Here is a 20,503-nt window from a genome sequence, read left to right on the forward strand (position 1 = left end):
GCATGATCATAGTCTGTTTCCTTTAAAATAGCAGGATACAAGATCAACTCAAAAAAATCAGTAGCCCTCCTGTATACAATAGACAAACAAGCTGAGAAGGATATCAGAGATACATCACACTTTACAATAGCCACAATGATATAAAATACCTTGGAGTAACTCTAACTAAGAATGTGAAGGACCTATATGACAAGAACTTTAAGTCCCTGAAAAAAGAAATTGAAGAAGATGTCAGAAAATAGAAAGATCTCACATGCTCAACATAGGCAGGATTAACATAGTAAAAATGGGGATCTTCCTCAGACAGGCCCCAGGTGGTCCAGTTGTTGAGAAAGAGGAGGGACTGTAAGACTATGAATTGTTGAGACCAAGACTGGAAAAAGCACAAGGAAAATAGCCAAAGGAATGGAAGCACAGGAATTATGAACGAAAGTCTGTGGAACCCCCAGCTGGATCAGGCCCTCTAGATAAGTGAGACAGTTGAATAGCTTGAACTGTTTGGGAGGCATCCAGGCAGTGGGACCTGGACCTGTCCTTAGTGCATGAGCTGGCTGTTTGGAACCTTGGGCTTACACAGAGACACTTTGCTCAGCCTGGAAGGAGGGGACAGGACCTGCCTGTACTGAATCCACCATGTTTAAATGAATCCCCAGGGTTAGTCTTGGCCCTGGAGGAGATGGGAATGGAGGGGAGGGACTGTGGGGAAAGTCGGGGTGGGGGCCTGGAGAGGTGAGGACAGGGGAACCCATGGCTGATGTTTAAATTGAAAAACAAATATAATAAATAAATAAATAAACAAAATGTCAGTCAGGAAAATTCTGACAAGGTGTGGAACTTGGGAATGGATCTTTTACCAGGCAGCACCACTGATTTCTCTCAGTGGGCTCCTTTGCATTGCTTTAACACCACAGGGATAAACTTTTAACCTCTGGGTAATGTCTGTAGTTATAGAAAGCCTGCTGTGATAGATTTTACAACCCTCTGCCCTGCACTTCCATCAGTTAGCATGATGCTTATGAGCTGCTCCTTCCCACAAGAGAAATGACAGTGTTAAAATGAGGAAAGAGAAAGGGGGTTCTCTGCTGAAGGGAGACACCAACACTCACAGGAAATACCCCATCTTCACACTGCTCTGGCTCCATTAGTATGAAAGTTCCTATCCTTGTGCACAATAGCAGCTGTGTCCAGTTTATGGAAAACTGATAAAATTTTGTGATGTGTCTTTGAAATAATATGAATCAGTTTCATCCAAAGGACTTCTGTATGCACCTTTTATTGATGTATGGGACTTCATGGAAAATGTAGAAAGTCAAAGGCACTAAGAAATCTGTGAGAAAAGTGAACTTTCCTGTGCTTAGTGATTTCCTTATTTTAAACAGCAAAGATGGCAGTTTAATTATTTGTGTTCACACATTTCTAGACATTCAAGTGAAATTTCTATCCACATTGTCCTTATTTTTCTCCAATTTTGTATTCCTTCATTTACTCCTTGGTTGTACTGGAAGGATTATATGGTAACACATGTTGAAATTAATTAACTAGCATGAGGACAATGCCATGTAAGACAGTGGTGAACAATGCATCTCCTGCAGTCTTAGGAGGTAAGCTGTTGTATGCAGCTCAGGCCTCTCCAATCTGAACCCAGAGTTAAACCCAAGCATCATTCATTGCAGAGGGAAGATGCACATTGTCCAGAAGGTAATCATACTATCACCAGAGGAGGCTCTGCATCTTTGAGGCAGATAGGATGAACATTTGCCTCCTGCACCCTTGGTCAATCTCGGTTCCTCCATATATGTGTCAGAGTTCTGAGGAACAGACAGGCTATCTTCGGGATCTGAGCACAGGGGGAAACTCTCTAAATTCATGAAGGAAAATCTACGCAGTGTTTAACAATTCCTTATGAAAAAGAACTGTCAGTATTGGAAGCAAGGCACAGAGGCAAGTCACAATACAATTGTGCTGATGGTGGGATTTGGTATTGTTTATAGTATATCTAAAAATACTGTTTCAAAACAAATATTCTGAGCATATCTTACCTCAGAATGCACTTATCAACTTGTTGATCATTGTGTCAACAATACACCTGGGCCTGGATTCTCCCAGCTCTTTCTGGAATATATGGCATGCCTTTCAATAATCAAGGAAATCAATTTAGTCCCCACCCCTAACTTTATTTGTATTTAAAACTAATGGCTAGTTTTATGCTTCCTCAGCATGTGATCCTGGTACACAGAGCAGAGTCAAATCTTTTCTGGGTAATGCTCTGCATTTTGTTCAGTTCAGAGTGTGTTCCGTATTTAAATGTGTATATCAGAGCTGAAGACAGACTTGTTTAGAGATTTATTTATTTCAAAGATTGAGGTTATGTCTGTATAGAGGAATCCTGGGAAAATGTGATATATGATTTGAAATCACCAGACATAGAGTATTATAACCCCTTAATGTCCCTTTGCTGCTTCTGCTGTTGACCTGGAGGTCCCTGTGTACTCATTGCCCTCTCCTAGGCTTGAACACCTTGCTGGGAGGTTTGTGTCTTAGCTCACAATTCCCTTCTCTCGCTGTGTAAAACAGTAGTACATGGCAGTGTCTTCATTTCTCAGACTGCTCATTTGAAGGTACAATGAGTTCTTATAATTGTCTCTGGAGATGGTAAATTGACCATTCACAGACTCTGCATATTATCTTCCATTTCCATCATATTTTATAGTTGCTGACCACTACAACCCCTTCCCTGGGGCTTGATGAACACAGTGCATCCAGTGATTACTGAAGGTGAATCCAGAGGTAGCACAGGAGAGTTTAATCGACCCTCCAGTCTGTACCAAGCTGCCATGAGGTTCTATCAGCTGCACCTGACATTGGACTCATGAAAACACAGAGAACCATAGTCAGAATCTGTCAGATATATCCAATATCCCTCTTACTCATGTCCCCTTTCACAAAGAGAATCTGTTCCCTGTAAATTACCTTTTATAAGAGCAAAAGTAAAAACCCAACTAAGTCCCAATTCCATGGTGAGTGGTCTGTGTTTAGAGCTGATGGGAAGATCTGGCTGAAATCATGATTTTGTTCTATATTCTTTTTCTGGTTAAAGTTTCACCACATTTTATCCATTTCATATTTGTTTTGTACAAAAGACATTCAATATATCTCCTAATGTGGTCTCCTTAAAAAAAACATTCAATTTAAAGGGCATCACACACTGTCACATTTCTGCATGATGTTCAGATCTGGTGAGTCATCTTAGGACCTGGGCTTGTGCTTCTTGTTGCTGGACACCTGAGAGAGCTCTAGTTCAGAGTCAGACACGTCTGGTGAAGTTTCAATGTCCTTTTCACTGTGATGGGGACACTTTTGATTTTATTTCATTCTAGTAGTTCCTGTAAGTATGGATACATGTTTTATTTTCAGAAAATGTACTTGACAGGAGAAAGCGTCACATTTATAGTCTCACATGCTAAGCATCAATCACATGGAACCTTGTTTCACCATCAGCAAAGTCGCAGAAATGAACACACATCTCACCCTGAACACATCCACTGGCATAAGGTGACATCACCTTGTGACTTTATTTTTCACTGCTCTGGTGTGGGGCGTTTACCCACCAACCCCACAGCTCCCCAGAGTTCTCTTGAGTGTGAGCACTAGGAAATATTAGATAGAAGGATTTATAATGCAGAGATAAACAGATAGAAAATAAAGGATAGCATCGAGAGTGCCTGGAACCTTTTCCAATGTGCCCTGTCTCTACCCCAGAGTATTTATAGAGATGACAAGGGGTGGAGCAAAAGACCCCTCCCCCAGCACAGCCAAGTGCAGACCATTTCTGACACCTGCACTCAGGCCCACGGACCTAATCATCTTCTGTGTGGACCTGCTGGCTAAAACCATGAGGAACCTGAAAATGGGCTCCCATACTCTGGTTATTAGTGATATTGATGCTGTTCTATGATTTTGTTAATTCACAGTCTGTTACCCATAAAAATATTGTCTATTCTTTCCCTTGATTTGAATCAATATTCTTATTATCTAGTAGTCTTTTTCATTTGTATAATGTAGAACTTTTTCCCTGTACTAGGAAGGGTGTTCACAGGGAAAGAACCAAGGTAATGTAGAAATACCAACACACATTTGCAATATTACTTTATAACCCATGGCTATCTTCCCACTGACTGCCCCCTAGGTATTCATAGAACTTGTTAGCTTCTCTGTTCATAACACTGGATGCCTTAAAGGTCACTTGTAGTGGGTAGCCATTCCAGCCTTGGCTTCGACGTTCCAACCCCCATCAGGATTTCCATAACAGTCTGCCTACAATGTGGGGCTGAGAGAGGAAACTAAAGACCCAGGGAGATTCAGGATCTCTTTGCTTCCTGGACCCTGGAAGCTGGAGGCATACCAAGTAGAGTTCTCCAGAGAACACCACCAGATTGTGCCATACCTTTGTCAGACCCTACAACCTACCTATCCCTTCATTTATAAGTTACGCCACAAAATAAACCTCCCTTTTAACTATGTAGAGTGGCTTTAATAATGTCACCAATAGTCACTAATCAGGGTTGGGGGCCTGGAAGCTCCCTGGAGATACAATATAAGAAGATCCTCTAATATTAAGTCTGTTTTGGAAGGCTGAAAGAGATGGAGACCGCCATTCACAGGGAATTGTAACTGCAGCAGCAGCAATCAACTATATCTTCAAGCAGGCATGCCATGTAGGCTAACTTTCTCCTTCCCACCCGGTCCCATGGTTCAGAAAAACTTTTCTTACCCACAGTCTCACAGCCACTTATAAAATAATGACATAGAGGCTTACATTAATTGCAAACTGTATGACCTATGGCTCCAGCTTATATTAGCTAGCTCTTTCATCTTAATTCAACCTAGTCCTACTCATCCTTGTCTTGCCACATGGTGTCCTGGCTTATTGGTATTTTCACTGTGGGGGAACAACAACCACCATTATTTACCTCAGGTCCTCTTGAGGAATGAGGGATAACAGACTTAGTTAGAAATAACAAGGGGGGAAAAAACAGAGAGAAATGCAGGATAGACTTAGGTGGGCCTGGATCCTTATCTTCCTGCCCAGAACTTTGTTCCAAAGATATATTTATAACATTGGCAAGGGGTAGTGTTGTTAGAGTTTCTAGCTGGAGAGTTTATCTCCAGGTTCCGCCAAGTCACCCGCAGTCCCACAGCCCACAGCCCACTTATATAATAAACACACAGATCCTTACATTATTTAAACTGTTGGGCCATTAGCTCAGACCTACCATTGTTTAGTTCTTACACTTATACTCAGCCCATTTCTGTTAATCTATATGTTGCCACTTGATCCATGGCTTTACCTGCTGTCTTTACATGTTGTTCCCTGGAAAGCAGGCTGGCGTCTTCTCCTCTCCACCTTCCTGTTCCCCAAATTCTTCTCTCTACTGGTCTGCCTATTCTTCCCGCCTGGCTAATGGCCAGTGTTTTATATATCAATAAAGCATAGCACCATATATCCACAACATACAGGGCATCCCACAGCACTTCCCTGTAGCATGAATCTTAAAAGTTATTATTAATGAAATCAATCCTGAGGCCAGTTATTGGGGTGAACACTGGGAAGTCAGAGAAGCAGAAAAGCCACAGCTATCTCACCTTGCTAGTTCCTCAGCTGATCCTGTTTCCTCAGGCTGGAAGCCTCTGAGTCCTCATCCCAATGGCTCTCATCTGAACTGTCCTGCTCCAAGCCTGAACACTGAACCAGCCAAATGCTTAACGAATTAAATGCTTAACTACCCCTGGTGCCTGGTTTTCACGCCTTTTATATCTTTCCCTTTCTGCCTGTCACTCCCTGAGATTAAAGGCTCACTTTCTGGGATTAAAGGCTGGGTTTCTGGGATTAAAGGCATGTGTCACCATGCTTAGCTGTTTCTAAAGTGGACTTGAACTTACAGATCCAGCTAGCTCTGCCTCCCAAATGCTCAGATTAATGATGTGCACCACCAACGCCCAACTTCTGCTATGGCTTACTCTTCCAATTTTCTAGCCACCATTTGTGGTTCTGTACCTAGTGGCTGTCTGTTCTCTGACACAAGACAAGTTTATTTTGGGGAACACACAGTATTTCAGGAGACATAATGCCCACCACATTTCCCCTGTTTTTGTCTAAAATTTAAAAAAGCTTATAACTAATACAAGAAAAATCATATCCAATAAGTATATACAATATACATAGTCAAGATTACATTAATGATGTCTAGTCCATTAACATTTGACAGATTCACGTGAAAAACTCCATTTTATATAACAATGTCCAGTCCAGTCACATTTGATAAACTCAGACAAAAAAAATTTTGTTACTTCTCCTATGTAAAACAAGTAGTTCTTCTTTAAATGTAGATCCAATAATTGACCTTTTTATCTGATCATATCCACATTCTCTATTTTTTCTTTTCATATTAGCTTCAGTAATCTACCTTTTGTCATTTTTATATTTTTCTCTTTTTCTTTTTAGTGTAGATTCAATAACCTACCCATTTATCCTATTATTTCTTTATCTATTTTCTCAGGGTAGATTCAATGATCTACCTCATATCTATATTCTCTTTTTCCTTTTCTTTTTTAAACAAAACCTCTGAATCTAATCTTCATGTTCAGCTTTTTTTCCTGACCATTAACAATTAACAACTTGTAACCAACCATCATAAAAAATGACAATATCCAAAACTCATTAAACAACCGAAAACCCCCCATCCCACCTTTTGGGGATGTGGGCATTTTCTTCTTAAAATTTCTTCCATCTTTAGGGGATCCTGAAAAGAAAATTTGGGGGTTAATTGTCAAGTCTTGTATCATTGGTCCAGCTGCTGCATAATGAGAAAGTTCAGGGATTGTCACAAGTCCTTGTTCAAGTAGTCTGTCAGGCTGGATCATCTCAGCTAGCCATCTCGAATTGTCCTGAGTAGTTTGTAGTCCAAAGTCAATCTTTCTATGGTGTTAATCAGCTTAATGGCTTTATCATAGTCCACATGAATTCATCTTTGTTGGGTCCCATCATCCTTTTGAAGATTTCAAAGTTGCTGTTAGGTATGGTCATGGTTCTCTGAAGAATTTTTTTTAATGCCTCGTCTGTGGTTTGGAGCAATCACAGTCTGATAAATGTCTGTCTTTTAGAACCATGAGTATTCTTCCCTAGAAGAGAAAATCTTCACAGCAATTTCTCCCCACCATTTGTCTTGCCAAACTTTTTCAAACTGACCTTTGCTGATGCTTTCTTGTAACATGATGGTCCTGGCAATTCTTCTCTGAACAAGCAGCAGTAAACACTTTGTTCCAGGTAGCAGCATCACCACAGTCACCAAAATGATGAGAAGAAGCTCGAAACTCGGAGCAGCAGTTACTGCTTCCATGATCCCACTGCCACCATTTGTAGCTTGACCCCAGGCAAAGCTTCTTAGCAGTCTTCCTAGCTGCCAGCCTCAACTCGGGATACTCCTGCCTCTGCCTTCTTTGGTAAATCCTACAGGCATCTCCACCAAACCTTTTTTGTTTTTTCAAAAAGCAAGATTTTAACTTTAACATAGTAAAATTACATATAACAAAACAGTTATCTAGCAAGAATTACAGTTACATTATCTAGTCTATTTGTATTTGGCAAAATTAAAGAAGATATCTTATCTTATATTTGTAAGTTTAAGGTTTTATAACCAACTTATTTCTTATCATAACTAAGGAAAACATAACTATCTAGTCTTCAACTACATCAAAGACCACAGAAGGATATAATATTACTCAAGAAATGGAAGATGGATGCAAGCAACTTTCAGGAGTCTTGCAGGAGTAGACAGAGACAGCTGGCAACCTGGACAGTCATTCAAAGTTTCTCTGTAAAGTTGGGGCATCTATCTTCATCCTACAGGACTAGAGTCTCTCAGTCACTTCTGTGTGTCTTGTAGAATGTCTGGCAGTTTCCTCTGCAAAGCAGAACATAAAGGGCCATTTGCCAAGCAAAGTTCAGTGGTCAACTTCCAATGTCCAGTCGATCAAGGACCCCAGGCAAGTACAGTTTCTTGTCCAAATGGCTATTTTTTATTTTTACCAAGGTGAATATAAACTCTATATAGAATATATATATCATATATATATATATATATATATATATATATATATATACAAAATTAAGTTTAAAAGCTTATCAATGAACTAAAATCCATAGCAATGTAAGACATTTTAAACAAGTTGCACTTTAAAAGTAGATTCAATAATCCTCTCTTTCAACCTATCATATCTATATCTTATTGCCTTTTCATCTTTAGAAAGAGATCGAATTTGTAATCAACCTGATTTAAATAAAAATATTGTTATTTCTCTCTCTCTCTCTCTCTCTCTCTCTCTCTCTCTCTTTTATTTTTTAGTAATATGATTGGGTTTAGAGAAAGACTGAGCCAATTCCATCTCCAAAGGCAGCTTGGTATATTTGGAAAATTGGACGTAGCTTCTCTTACTACTTCCTGCTGGAGGGGTGAGCTGTATCTTATGGGGATACAAAGAAAATTTTAGAATTATGAAGTAGTCTGTGAGGGTAAACCTCTGAGCCCGTTGCCTTCTAAACATTCTGGATGTTGGATCATCTGGGCCATGGTGTCATTGGAGACCTTTCAGGGTGTCTTGGCAGATCAAACCTGATGTATCTTAATCTGGAACAAATCCACAGCCTCTGGCCTTCTGTGTAAACAACAGCAGATCCTCCTTTCCAAAGTAACATACCCTTACATCCAAATTTTGAAGTTAAGATACCTTTAAAATATATATTGGCTTTACGATCAAATATTTTTTGCAGTTAAAAATCCCAAAGACAACACAATCCAGATTCTCTGTGTAATAGCCATCTTTATGTGGCTTATTTTTTATACTACCTTTACTCTCTCTCTTTAAAGTCTTTACTTTTAAAAACTATGTATTTCTTTACATAACTGTATATATTCCATTTTTTTATTTCTTCCAAGCCTACGTACATTTTTACACACATTGTAAAGCATTTAAAGTCTTGTTCTATCTGAATCTGTCTCATTGTGAATCTATTGTTTTAAACTGCAGCATTACTAGGGCTAAAATAGCAGCTTTGGCTGGTGGCTCCACCCACCTCATCTTCCCAACATGGCAGTAGTATGTTTACCTCCAGCTTTGGGAGCCATCAACTCTCAGAAACAGTGGGTCTATGCTTCTATCAAAGCAGCATGCAGCTCAGAAACCTCTTTCTTTCTTTCTTTCTTTTTTCTTTCTTATTTTTTGTGTTAGCAAATACTAAATCCTCCATGCAGCAGCATAATGTGCCACTTTTAGACACTTCAATCCCACCATACTGCCAGTCAAATGCACATTCCAGGAACCCACCATGGTAGCTCAAACCCACAGGCTGCCTCTAACTTGACAGAGACAAATAGGAAGCTGTTTTTATCTCCGTTTTAGGATATTTTTCTCAGGTTTTAGGTTGAAACTCCTGCCAACCTGTTGGGCACCATTTGCTGCTAGAGTTTCTAATGGGAGAGCTTCTCTCTGTGTCCCAGCAAGCCTCCCACAGTCTCACAGCCCACCAATAAAATAAACACACAGACATTTATATTATTTAACTGTTGGGCCATTACTCAGGCCTACCATTGTTAGCTCTTACACTTATACTCAGCCCATTTCTGTTAATCTATAGGGTAGAGCAAAAGACCTCCCCTTTGATTGTTAGACCCTTACAAACACCTGGTAGCTGGATATGTGGTCCAATTAACTCTTATGCTGTCCTCCTGGGTACAGCCATTAGGAAACCTAGTTTGCTACATCAGGTCCCTCTTCTTAAGATTTTAATAGGAAAAATTCTTGATGCAACTGCATCAAACTTAACATAATAATTCCAAAATAGAACTATACAAAATTATAATTCCTGCTCTCAACCTTCCTACAAAGCTATTCTCAATCTATAAACCTACATATATGAACAACTTCTTAATGGAACTATACAAAACATAACATTAATTCACTCAAGCTGCCCTTAAGTCTGTGTACAGCTGTCAGAGTTGTAATGACTCTGAAGCAAACAGTTTCAACTATGGGAAGTTCCATAACCAAAACTTCTCAGTCCAAGCAAGCTTCTCTGAAAATTTTGCTCTCAGCTACAGCTGCCCTTTGCAGTCTGCAGCCTTCCGGAACTGCTCCCGCACCAGGCTAGAGTGCTTCACCTCACAGCCATGTGGGCTCAATGTTCCTTCACCTGCCATGAGCAGAAAGTGTGGCTCTCCTACAGTAATCCTGGCTTTGGGAGGAAAAAACATTACCTGCATCATTGACGGTCCCAGTGCTCAGCAAACTAGTTCCTTGTCGCAGATCCCTGGAGAATTCAGCAGTTCCTGCATATCTCAGCTGCTCACCCAGCACTAACACTGCTTCTCAGGCCCTGGATACACTCTGGTCTCTGCTGTCTTTGCTGTTCACTGATGCTCTGCTCACTGTTCACTTTTCCCATGGTGTGGCATTCCTGCTGGGCTTTCCAAAATGCTGCCTGTCTTTTGGTTTTCTCATGGCTTAGTGTGTCCACTTCTCACAGAAACTTCTTCATGGCTCAAAGCCGGCAGACCCTTGCCTCCCAGTGCTGGCTCTTGGCACCTGCTGTTTGGAAACTACAATGCTTCATGGGTCTCTGCCATGGACAACTGGCTGCCATTTTCTGAAGCTGGCCTTCTCCGAGCTGTTTCTTGTTACTTACTTACTTACTTGTTACTTACTGTGCCTATATAGTGATATTTTATTTGTATTGAAATGCGATTTTATTTGTATGTTAATAAAGTTGCCTTGAGATCAAAGCAAGCCAGAGCAGAAGCTGAGCAGTAGTGGTGCATGCCTTTAATCCTAGCACTTGGGAGGCAGAGCTAGGCAGATCTCTGTGTGTTCCAGGACACAGCCAGCATGGCAGACACACACCTTTAATCTTAACCATAGAAGACTTGGAGGTCTGTACAAACACACAGTGACAAAGAGGACATGTGGCTGGGTTTACAACCAATAAGAAAACAGAACAGAAAACCTATGAAAAAGATAGGAAACACAGAGTTAGCTCTCTTGTGGAGAGGAAGAACAGCAGAAGCAGTGAAGGGTAAGGTTTTCTGCTCTTGCTCTGACCTCGTGGTTTTTAACCCTGCAGTTGGTTCTGTGTTTCTTAACAAGCCGGTTACATCTACATGGCTACTCTATCCTCACCTGGTTACAATTCAATTCTCACTGACCATAATCAGGAAATCCTGACTTGGTAAACAAGTGTGGGTGCTTATAAGGTTTATATCAACTGGACTCAAATTACTGTGGAATAATCATTTACCCAAATCCTAGCAGAAAAAGCTAATTTCCAATTCATTAAATATTGCTCATACATTCATGTCTTTTCTTCTGTATACCTGGGAAATATTTGAGAAGTTAATCCAGAGACTCCTGGTGTCCAGAGTGTGCCCAACTTGCAGGTTAACTGTGGTCATCACATGTCATTGGCAGGTGTGTGGTGTAGTTAGAGTTTTCCTACCTGGCCCAGTCAGGACAAATCTCTCTTACCCGCCAGTCCCACAGTCACTCAGACCCAACCAAGAAAGCACACAGAAACTTACATTGTTTAGAAACTGTATGGTCGTGGCAGGCTTCTTGTTATCTACTTTTTCTATCTTAAATTAACCCATTTCTGCTTATCTATACTTTGCCACATGGCTTGTGGCTTACCAGTGTCTTTACATGTTGCTTTTCATGGCGGCGGCTGGCGGTGTCTCTCTCCAGCCTTCTACTTCCCAGAATTCTCCTCTCTCTTGTCCCGCCTATACTTCCTGCCTGGCCACTGGCCAATCAGAACTTTATTTACACAGAGCAATATCCACAGCACTTCCCCTTTTCTTTTTTTTTTTTAAGGAAGGTTTTAACTTTTACATAGTACAATTACATATAACAAAACAATTATCAAGCAAGAATTACAGTTACAATATTAAAGAAGATATCCTATCTATCTTATATTTGTGAGTCTAAGGTTTTATATCTAACTTATCTTTTATCATAACTGAGGAAATTATAACTATCTAGTCTTCAACCACATCAAAGACCTCAGAAGGATATAATATTACCTGAGAACCAGGAGAAGGATGCAAGCAACTTTCGTGAGTCTTGTAGGGTAGACAGAGACAGCTGGCAGCCTGAACAGTCACCTAAAGTTCCTTTGTAAAGTTGGGGCATTTGTCTTCAGCCCACAGGGCTAGAGTCTCTTGGTCACTTCTCTCAGTGTCCTGTAGAATGTCTGGCAGTTTCCTCTGCGAAGCAGGAACCTGAAGGACCATTTTGTCAAGCAAAGTTCAGTGGTCACCTTTCTATGGGTCCTACATGTCCAGTTGATCGAGCAGTCCAGGCAAGAACAGTTTCTTGCCCAAATGGCTATTTTTGCCAAGGTGAAGATAAACTCCATATGAAGTGTCTTCAATGCCCATCCTCCTCTCTGAAGTAAATTGGTGCTGCCAGGAGCAGACATGTCTCACTGTCCAGAAAGTCTAAATTTTAAAAGTATTTTAAATGCCATTTTCTGTAGGTCTTTGAAGTATTTGAAGATTACCTATCTATCTGAAATATGTCTATGTATACCTAGAAGACTTAACTAACATGGCTACGAGTATGATTATCATAGATGACTAATTATTAATCTATTTTTAATTATCCATTACAATTTAAAATGAGCTATATGAACATAATACATTAAACATGAGTAGAAATATATACAAAATATAACAAAATTAACTTTAAGTTTGTATCAATAGACTAAAATCTAAACCAATGTAAAACATTTTAAACAAGTTGTTGCTCTTTATAAGTAAGTTCCCTAATCTACCCTTTTATCCTATTATATCTATATCATATTCCCCTTTCTTCTTTTGAAAGAGATCACATTTATAATCAACCTGCTTTAAATAAAAATATTGGTATTTTTCTGTCCCACACCAGAGGGCTCTTCTGATTTGGGACACAAAAATCTCTTAACCTTTTCTTTTAGCAATATGTCTGGATTTAGAGAAGGAGTGAGCCAATTCCATCTCCAAAGCCAGCTTGATAATTTTGGGAATGTGGGTGTAGTTTCTCTTACTACTTCCTGCTGGAGGGGGTCGCTGTATCTTATGGGGATACAAAGAAAATTTTAGGATTATGGAGTAGTCCATTAGGGTGAACCTCTGAGCCAGTTGCCTTGAAACCATTCTAGATGTCAGATCATCTGGGCCATGGTGTCATTGGAGACCTTTCAGGTGGTCTTGGCTGATCAAACCTGATGTATCTTAATCTGGAACAAATCCACAGCCTCTGGCTTTCTGTGGAAACAAAAGCAGAGACTCTTTTCCAAAGCAACATATCCTTATATCCAAATTTTGAAGTCAAGTTATCTTTAAAATTTACATATTTGTTTAACTCAACAGCTTTTACGATCAAATCTTTTTCTGTAGTTAAAAATTCCAAAGACAAGACAAACCAGATTCTCTGTGTAATATCCATCTTTGTAAGACTGAAATGCTGCTGTGGCTACTGGCTCCGCCCACCTCAACTTCCCGACATGGCGGTGGTACAGTTTACCGCCAGCTCTGGGTCTGGAGCCATGTGTACCATCAACTATCAGAAGCAGTTCTATCAAAGCAGCGCATAGCCCAGAAACTTTTTTTTTTTTTTAAACTGGCAAAGGCTAAATCTACCACGCAGCAGAGTAAAGTGTCGCTTGTAGACTCCTCATTCCCGCCGCACTGCAGGTCAGACGCACACGCCAGGAACCCGCCATAGTAGCTCAAACCGGCAGGCTGCCGCTAACTTGAGAGAGACAACTAGGAAGCTGTTTTTAGCTCCGTCTTAGAATCTTTTTTCTCAGGTGTTAGGTGGAAACTCTTGCCAACACATTGGACGCCATTTGTAGTTAGAGTTTTCCTACCTGGCCCAGTCAGGACAAATCTCTCTTACCCGCCAGTCCCACAGTCACTCAGACCCAACCAAGAAAGCACACAGAAACTTACATTGTTTAGAAACTGTATGGTCGTGGCAGGCTTCTTGTTATCTACTTTTTCTATCTTAAATTAACCCATTTCTGCTTATCTATACTTTGCCACATGGCTTGTGGCTTACCAGTGTCTTTACATGTTGCTTTTCATGGCGGCGGCTGGCGGTGTCTCTCTCCAGCCTTCTACTTCCCAGAATTCTCCTCTCTCTTGTCCCGCCTATACTTCCTGCCTGGCCACTGGCCAATCAGAACTTTATTTACACAGAGCAATATCCACAGCAGTGTGGGGTGACTTTCACCCTAGCATTAGGTAACAGACTGTGGGTCCTTTGGATTTAAACTTCATACTGTTCTGTTCACTGTGTTGTATTTGTCTAGATGCAGGTAATCCATTATTCTATAGTCTGTTTGTTCTCCAATATATCTTGGCTCATAGCTGAAGCCACTTCAATAGGATCTAGAGATGGCTCAGGTCTAGAATGATCAAATCTCATTACCTTTTCAACTGAACCTATAACATTACCAAGTCTTAAAATTACAGATCTTTGTGGAAAACATGGACAGTTTTATTTTTATGTTTATTAAACCTGACAGAATGTTGCAAGTGGATATCTTTGACATACCATGGTATGATAATGATATGTTTATTAGAATTTAAGCAAACATCAATAGTCATAGACTATGATATGGTAAAGCGTCTCTGGAAGATTTTTTTGAACTGCAAGGGAAAACCACATGTTCTAAAATGTAAACAGACATATTCATGCATGGTGATATTTTCTTTGTGCTCTAACAAATAAAGCTTGTCGGTACATCAAAAGGCATAGCTAGTTAGCCACTAGTTAACCATAGAGGCCAGGCAGTGGTGGCACACAGCTTTGATCCTAGTGCAGGGAGGGAGAAGAGAGATAGTGATATAGCTGGGTAGAGAGAGGAATATACAGTTGGTGGAGAGAGGAGCTCACCCCCTTTTTGGCAGAGGAGTTTTTGAGGTAAGAGTCGACTATGGCTGGTTGCTCCATTGTGTCTGTGATCTTTCAGCATTTACCCATATATCTGACTCTGGGTTTTTATTATTAAGACCAACTAGAATTCATGCTACATGTTTATCCATGCGGAAGCCCATGGTGGCAGTTCAGGACTGCCTGTGATGAGAGGGGCATGTAGTAGTTCTGAGTAGCTTTAGCAGTTCTTAGGTGCCACTGTTGCCCCCAAGCTCCTCTGTAGGGAGATTTGTTTATCAGTTCACAGTGAAGTCTCCTCCTGTGTTTCTGGCAATGTAGGACATGGCAGATGTTGCAGATGTAGAAAAGTTGGTCATTTGAGGTATCTCTACTAATACTGATGCTGAAGTAGAAGTCCAAATTACAACCTGTGTCTCTTTGTCTACAGTATCTTACCAACATATTCTATCAATTTCTAGTATGCTGTTAAACCCAATGACAATGGTGGTTCATTACATAGAATCCAGATTGTATAGGAGATTGACAGGGTCTGCAAGGCTTTTATGAGGACAGACCTGACACCTTGAGCTACACTTGGGACAGTACAACTGAGAGTAGTTAACATCATTATCAATCATAATTACAAACTATTGGCCATTTTCCTTTCTTTAAATGTTGTGACACTCACTGTAAGGAACAGTCACCAAGCAGAAAAGCAGTTCCAGGACACACATACTTTGATGGAGACTCCTGTGTATAGGAGAGGAGGGTATCTCAGCCAAGGCTCAGCTTTCAGTCTAAGACTAGGTGGTTTTCTTCACAGTAAAGTCACTAGAGTATATAAAAGGTGAGCAGAGAGAGTGTAGGTCAATTGTCCCTTCCAGACAGGGTTATTTACAGTGTGTTAGCTAGAAGACCTAAAGGCACTGACCTCAGGGACATTATCTTGTTCCCTACCTTGTTATCTCTCCTCTCATTTTTCATTCTCCAGGCTATGACTTCCTCACATAACCACTTTGCACTGCTTACTTGGAGACATGGCCATTGTTAGAGAATCCACACAACTAAGGACAGTCTGTGAGTCCTGGCTGACCTGGTTGGGTGTTCATCTTCTTCATCTCAGGAAATCTCATCTTTGGGTCCCTTTTTCTTTATGCCTGATCTTCGGGCTGGGGGTGGCCTTAGGGAAAACAGATCTGCACACTGGAGAGACAGCTGTGCAGAGCATGATTTTAGGTAGTCCTGCCTCTATGCACAGTCTGCCACCAGCTTTGTGATTCTATGAGAGTTTCAGGGATGTTTTCACACATTATGTCTCATCTTGGGTTTGTCTAGTATTTCCCTAGTGGTTATCCATCATTTGAAAAAAAACATCACAGAACTGAATGTCAATCTTATTAACTGAGTAGTGGGCACATGGTTTAAGGTCACTGTAGCTGAAGTTTTTCTGACTGGCCCAGTCAGGACAAATCTCTCTTACCCGCCAGTCCCACAGTCACTCAGACCCAACCAAGAAAGCACACAGAAACTTACATTGTTTACAAACTGTATGGCTGTGGCAGGCTTCTTGTTATCTACTTTTTCTATCTTAAATTAACCCATTTCTGCTTATTTATACTTTGCCACATGGCTTGTAGCTTACCAGTGTCTTTACATGTTGCTTCTCATGGCGGTGGCTGGCGGTGTCTCTCCTGAGCCTTCTACCTCCCAGAATTCTCTTCTCTCTTGCCCTGCCTATACTTCCTGCCTAGCCACTGGCCAATCAGAACTTTATTTACACAGAGCTATATCCACAGCACTTCCCCTTTTCTTTTTTTTTTTTAAGGAAGGTTTTAACTTTTATATAGTACAATTACATATAACAAAACAATTATCAAGCAAGAATTACAGTTACATTATTAAAGAAGATATCCTATCTTATATTGGTGAGTCTAAGGTTTTATATCTAACTTATCTTTTATCATAACTAAGCAAAATTATAACTATCTAGTCTTCAACCACATCAAAGACCTCAGAAGGATATAATATAACCTGACAACCAGGAGAAGGATATAAGCATTTTTCAGGAGTCTTGCAAGAGTAGACAGAGACAGCTGTCAGCCTGGAAAGTCACCTAATGATCCTTTGTAAAGTTGGGGCATTTCTCTTCAGCCCACAGGGCTAGAGTCTCTCGGTCACTTCTCTCAGTGTCCTGTAGAATGTCTGGCAGTTTCCTCTGCGAAGCAGGAACCTGAAGGACCATTTTGTCAAGCAAAGTTCAGTGGTCACCTTTCTATAGGTCCTGCATGTCCAGTTGATCAATCAGTCCAGGCAAGAACAGTTTCTTGCCCAAATGGCTATTTTTGCCAGGGTGAAGATAAACTCCATATGAAGTGTCTTCAATGTCCATCCTCCTCTCTGAAGTAAATTGGTGCTGCCAGGAGCAGACATGTCTCACTGTCCAGAAAGTCTAAATTTTAAAAATATTTTAAATGCCATATTCTGAAGATCTTTGAAATGTTTGAGGATTACCTGTCTATCTGAAATATCTCTCTGTATATCTAGAAGACTTAACTAACATGGCTACGAGTATGATTATCGTAGATGACTAATTATTAATCTATTTTTTAATTATCTATTTCAATTTAAAATGAGCTACAGAAACATAATACCTTAAACACGATTAGAAATATACACACAGTATAACAAAATTAACTTTAAGTTTGTATCAATAGACTAAAGTCTATACCAATGTAAAACATTTTAAACAAGTTGTTGCTCTTTAGAAGTTCCTTAATCTACCCTTTCATCCCATTATATCTGTATCATATCCCCTTTTCTTCTTTAGAAAGAGATCTCATTTATAATCAAACTGCTTTAAAGAAAAATATTGGTTTTTCTCTGTCCCACACCAGAGGGCTCTTCTGATTCGGGACACAAGAATCTCTTAACCTTTTCTTTTAGCAATATGTCTGGGTTTAGAGAAGGAGTGAGCCAATTCCATCTCCAAAGCCAGCTTGATAATTTTGGGAATGTGGGCGTAGTTTCTCTTACTACTTCCCGTTGGAAGGGGGCGCTGTATCTTATGGGGATACAAAGAAAACTTTAGGATTATGGAGTAGTCCATCAGGGTAAACTTCTGAGCCAGTTGCCTTGAAACCATTCTGGATGTTGGATCATCTTGGCCATGGTGTCATCGGAGACCTTTCAGGTGGTCTTGGCTGATCAAACCTGATATATCTTAGTCTGGAACAAATCCACAGCCTCTGGCTTTCTGTGGAAACAAAAGCAGAGACTCCTTTCCAAAGCAACATATCCTTATATCCAAATTTTGAAGTCAAGGTACCTTTAAAATTTACATATTTGTTTAACTCAACAGCTTTTATGATCAAAAGGCACAGACATCAGGGACATTATCTTGTTCCCTACCTTGTTATCTCTCCTCTCATTTTTCATTCTCCAGGCTGTGACTTCCTCACATAACCACTTTGCACTGCTTACTTGGAGACATGGCCATTGTTAGAGAATCCACACAACTAAGGACAGTCTGTGAGTCCTGGCTGACCTGGTTGGGTGTCCTTCTACTTCTTCATCTCAGGAAATCTCATCTTTGAGTCCCTTTTTCTTTATGCCTGATCTTCGGGCTGTGGGTGGCCTTAGGGAAAACAGATCTGCACACTGGGGAGACAGCTGTGCAGAGCAGGATTTTAGGGAGTCCCGCCTCTATGCACAGTCTGCCACCAGCTTTGTGATTCTATGAGAGTTTCAGGGATGTTTTCACACATTATGTCTCATCTTGGGTTTGTCTAGTATTTCCCTAGTGGTTATCCATCATTTGAAAAATAAAATCACAGAACTGAATGACAATCTTATTAACTGAGTAGTGGGCACATGGTATAAGGTCACATTTCTCCTGATTTTATTTTATCCCTTGGATGAGACACTGTGTTTGAGTGTCTGCACTTTGGTTAGGTTTCCATTCCCATGATATTCTCTCAGAGAAGATCACCAATCACAGCTCAAACACTAATGGTGCAGACCCAGGTGTATCTGCACACACAACTCATAGTTCTTTGCTATATTACAAGTAATTTCTTCACTGAAGAAAAACAATAATTATCAGTGTAAACACATGAGTGTTTAATATGATGTAAAAAATTATCAGTGTGAACACATGAGTATTTGTGTAATATGACATTTTTAATCACAATGCAAAACTATATAATATTTGTACAAAATATACCAACTTTGGGAATGAAACATCCCCTTAGAGCAAAGTCCTTAGAGCTGAACCACACACTGTTGACCTCATAATATCCCTGCGCTGCATTACAGTGTGGGTAATACAGCTGCAGTGATTATTTCAACCCCATTCAGTCTATGACACATTCCTTTTGCATAACAGCAAGTGCTTTGTGTCAATGCTCTAGGAAATGCTCTGATATACACATGTATCTGAGGGTGGAGGGAATAGAGAACAGAAAGGAAATTCATTTCTTAATGGGACAACAAGTATAATGTCAAAGTCAGCTGAGTTTCAACATCTGTTTTCATTAAAATAATATTCTTAACACTAGAGTTGCCACAGCTGGTAAAGGTAACATTCACAACCAAAAAGAAAAGAAATAATACCACAAACACCATCTTGAGAGTTCCAGGGAGAAATAAGCAAATGTGACTTTGCAAAAACACAGTTTTAATGATCAGAGAGAGAAGTGACCCCAAAGCCTCCCTGCCTGTAGGAAGTAAGAAACAAAGTTTAGAGAAAACCAGGAGTTTTTCCTTCCAGTTCTGGTCATAGAGTTCCAGGGCTTGTTTAGCGTTGAGCATCCCCTGCTGGCCCAGAGCTCCTCTGCAGGGAGGTTTGTGTCTGGGCTCACGCTGAAGTCTCCACACTGTGCCTCTTGCACAGTAATTAATATGTGAATGTGTCCTCAGTGGTCACAGAGTTCAGCTGCAAGAAGAACTGGTTCTTGGATGTTTCTCTGGTGATGGTGATGCGGCTCTTGAGGGATGGGTTGTAGTAGGTGCTACCAGTATAATTTATGTGCCCCATCGACTCCAGCTTGTTCCCCAGGAATTGCCTAATTCAGTTCCAGTAACTACTGGTAATGGAGTAAACATTGTCAGAGCAGGTGAGGAACAGCGATTGAGAGGGCTTCACCAGGCTAGGTCCTGACTCCTGAAGCTGATTCTGGGACAGGATACCTTCAGACAAGAACACACAGTTCTGTCAATCAAAGATTGTCACAAGCCCTTATGGACATGTGTATGAAATGATAACACTCACCAGGAAGGGCAGTCACAAGGTACAGAAGACCCAACAGTGTCATCTTCTAGGCTACACCTGCTTTTCCTCAGAGGTCAGCCTTCTGTGAGAGAGATATGAACTCCCACAGTCAAGGAGCAGATTTAACTTAGAGCTAGAAGGTACATTTGCATGTGGGAAGACATCCTTTCCTTTATAAATGGGGAAGGTATATATTACTCCATTTGTCTGTTACACTGTGGCCATCACTGTATCTGACTTCCTGTAATGTGAGTCTGGTATAAGAGA

The 20,503-nt window shown here is 40.4% G+C and overlaps 1 pseudogene; it reads right to left on the reverse strand.

Moving 5' to 3' along the window:
- Positions 1-19,861: 19,861 nt before the first annotated feature.
- On the reverse strand, positions 19,862-20,279 carry LOC118575820 (annotated as a pseudogene).
- Between the last annotated feature and the right edge of the window lie 224 nt (positions 20,280-20,503).

This window comes from Onychomys torridus, unplaced genomic scaffold (genome assembly GCF_903995425.1).
Source record: "Onychomys torridus unplaced genomic scaffold, mOncTor1.1, whole genome shotgun sequence".
NCBI classification, from domain to species: Eukaryota; Metazoa; Chordata; class Mammalia; order Rodentia; family Cricetidae; genus Onychomys; species Onychomys torridus.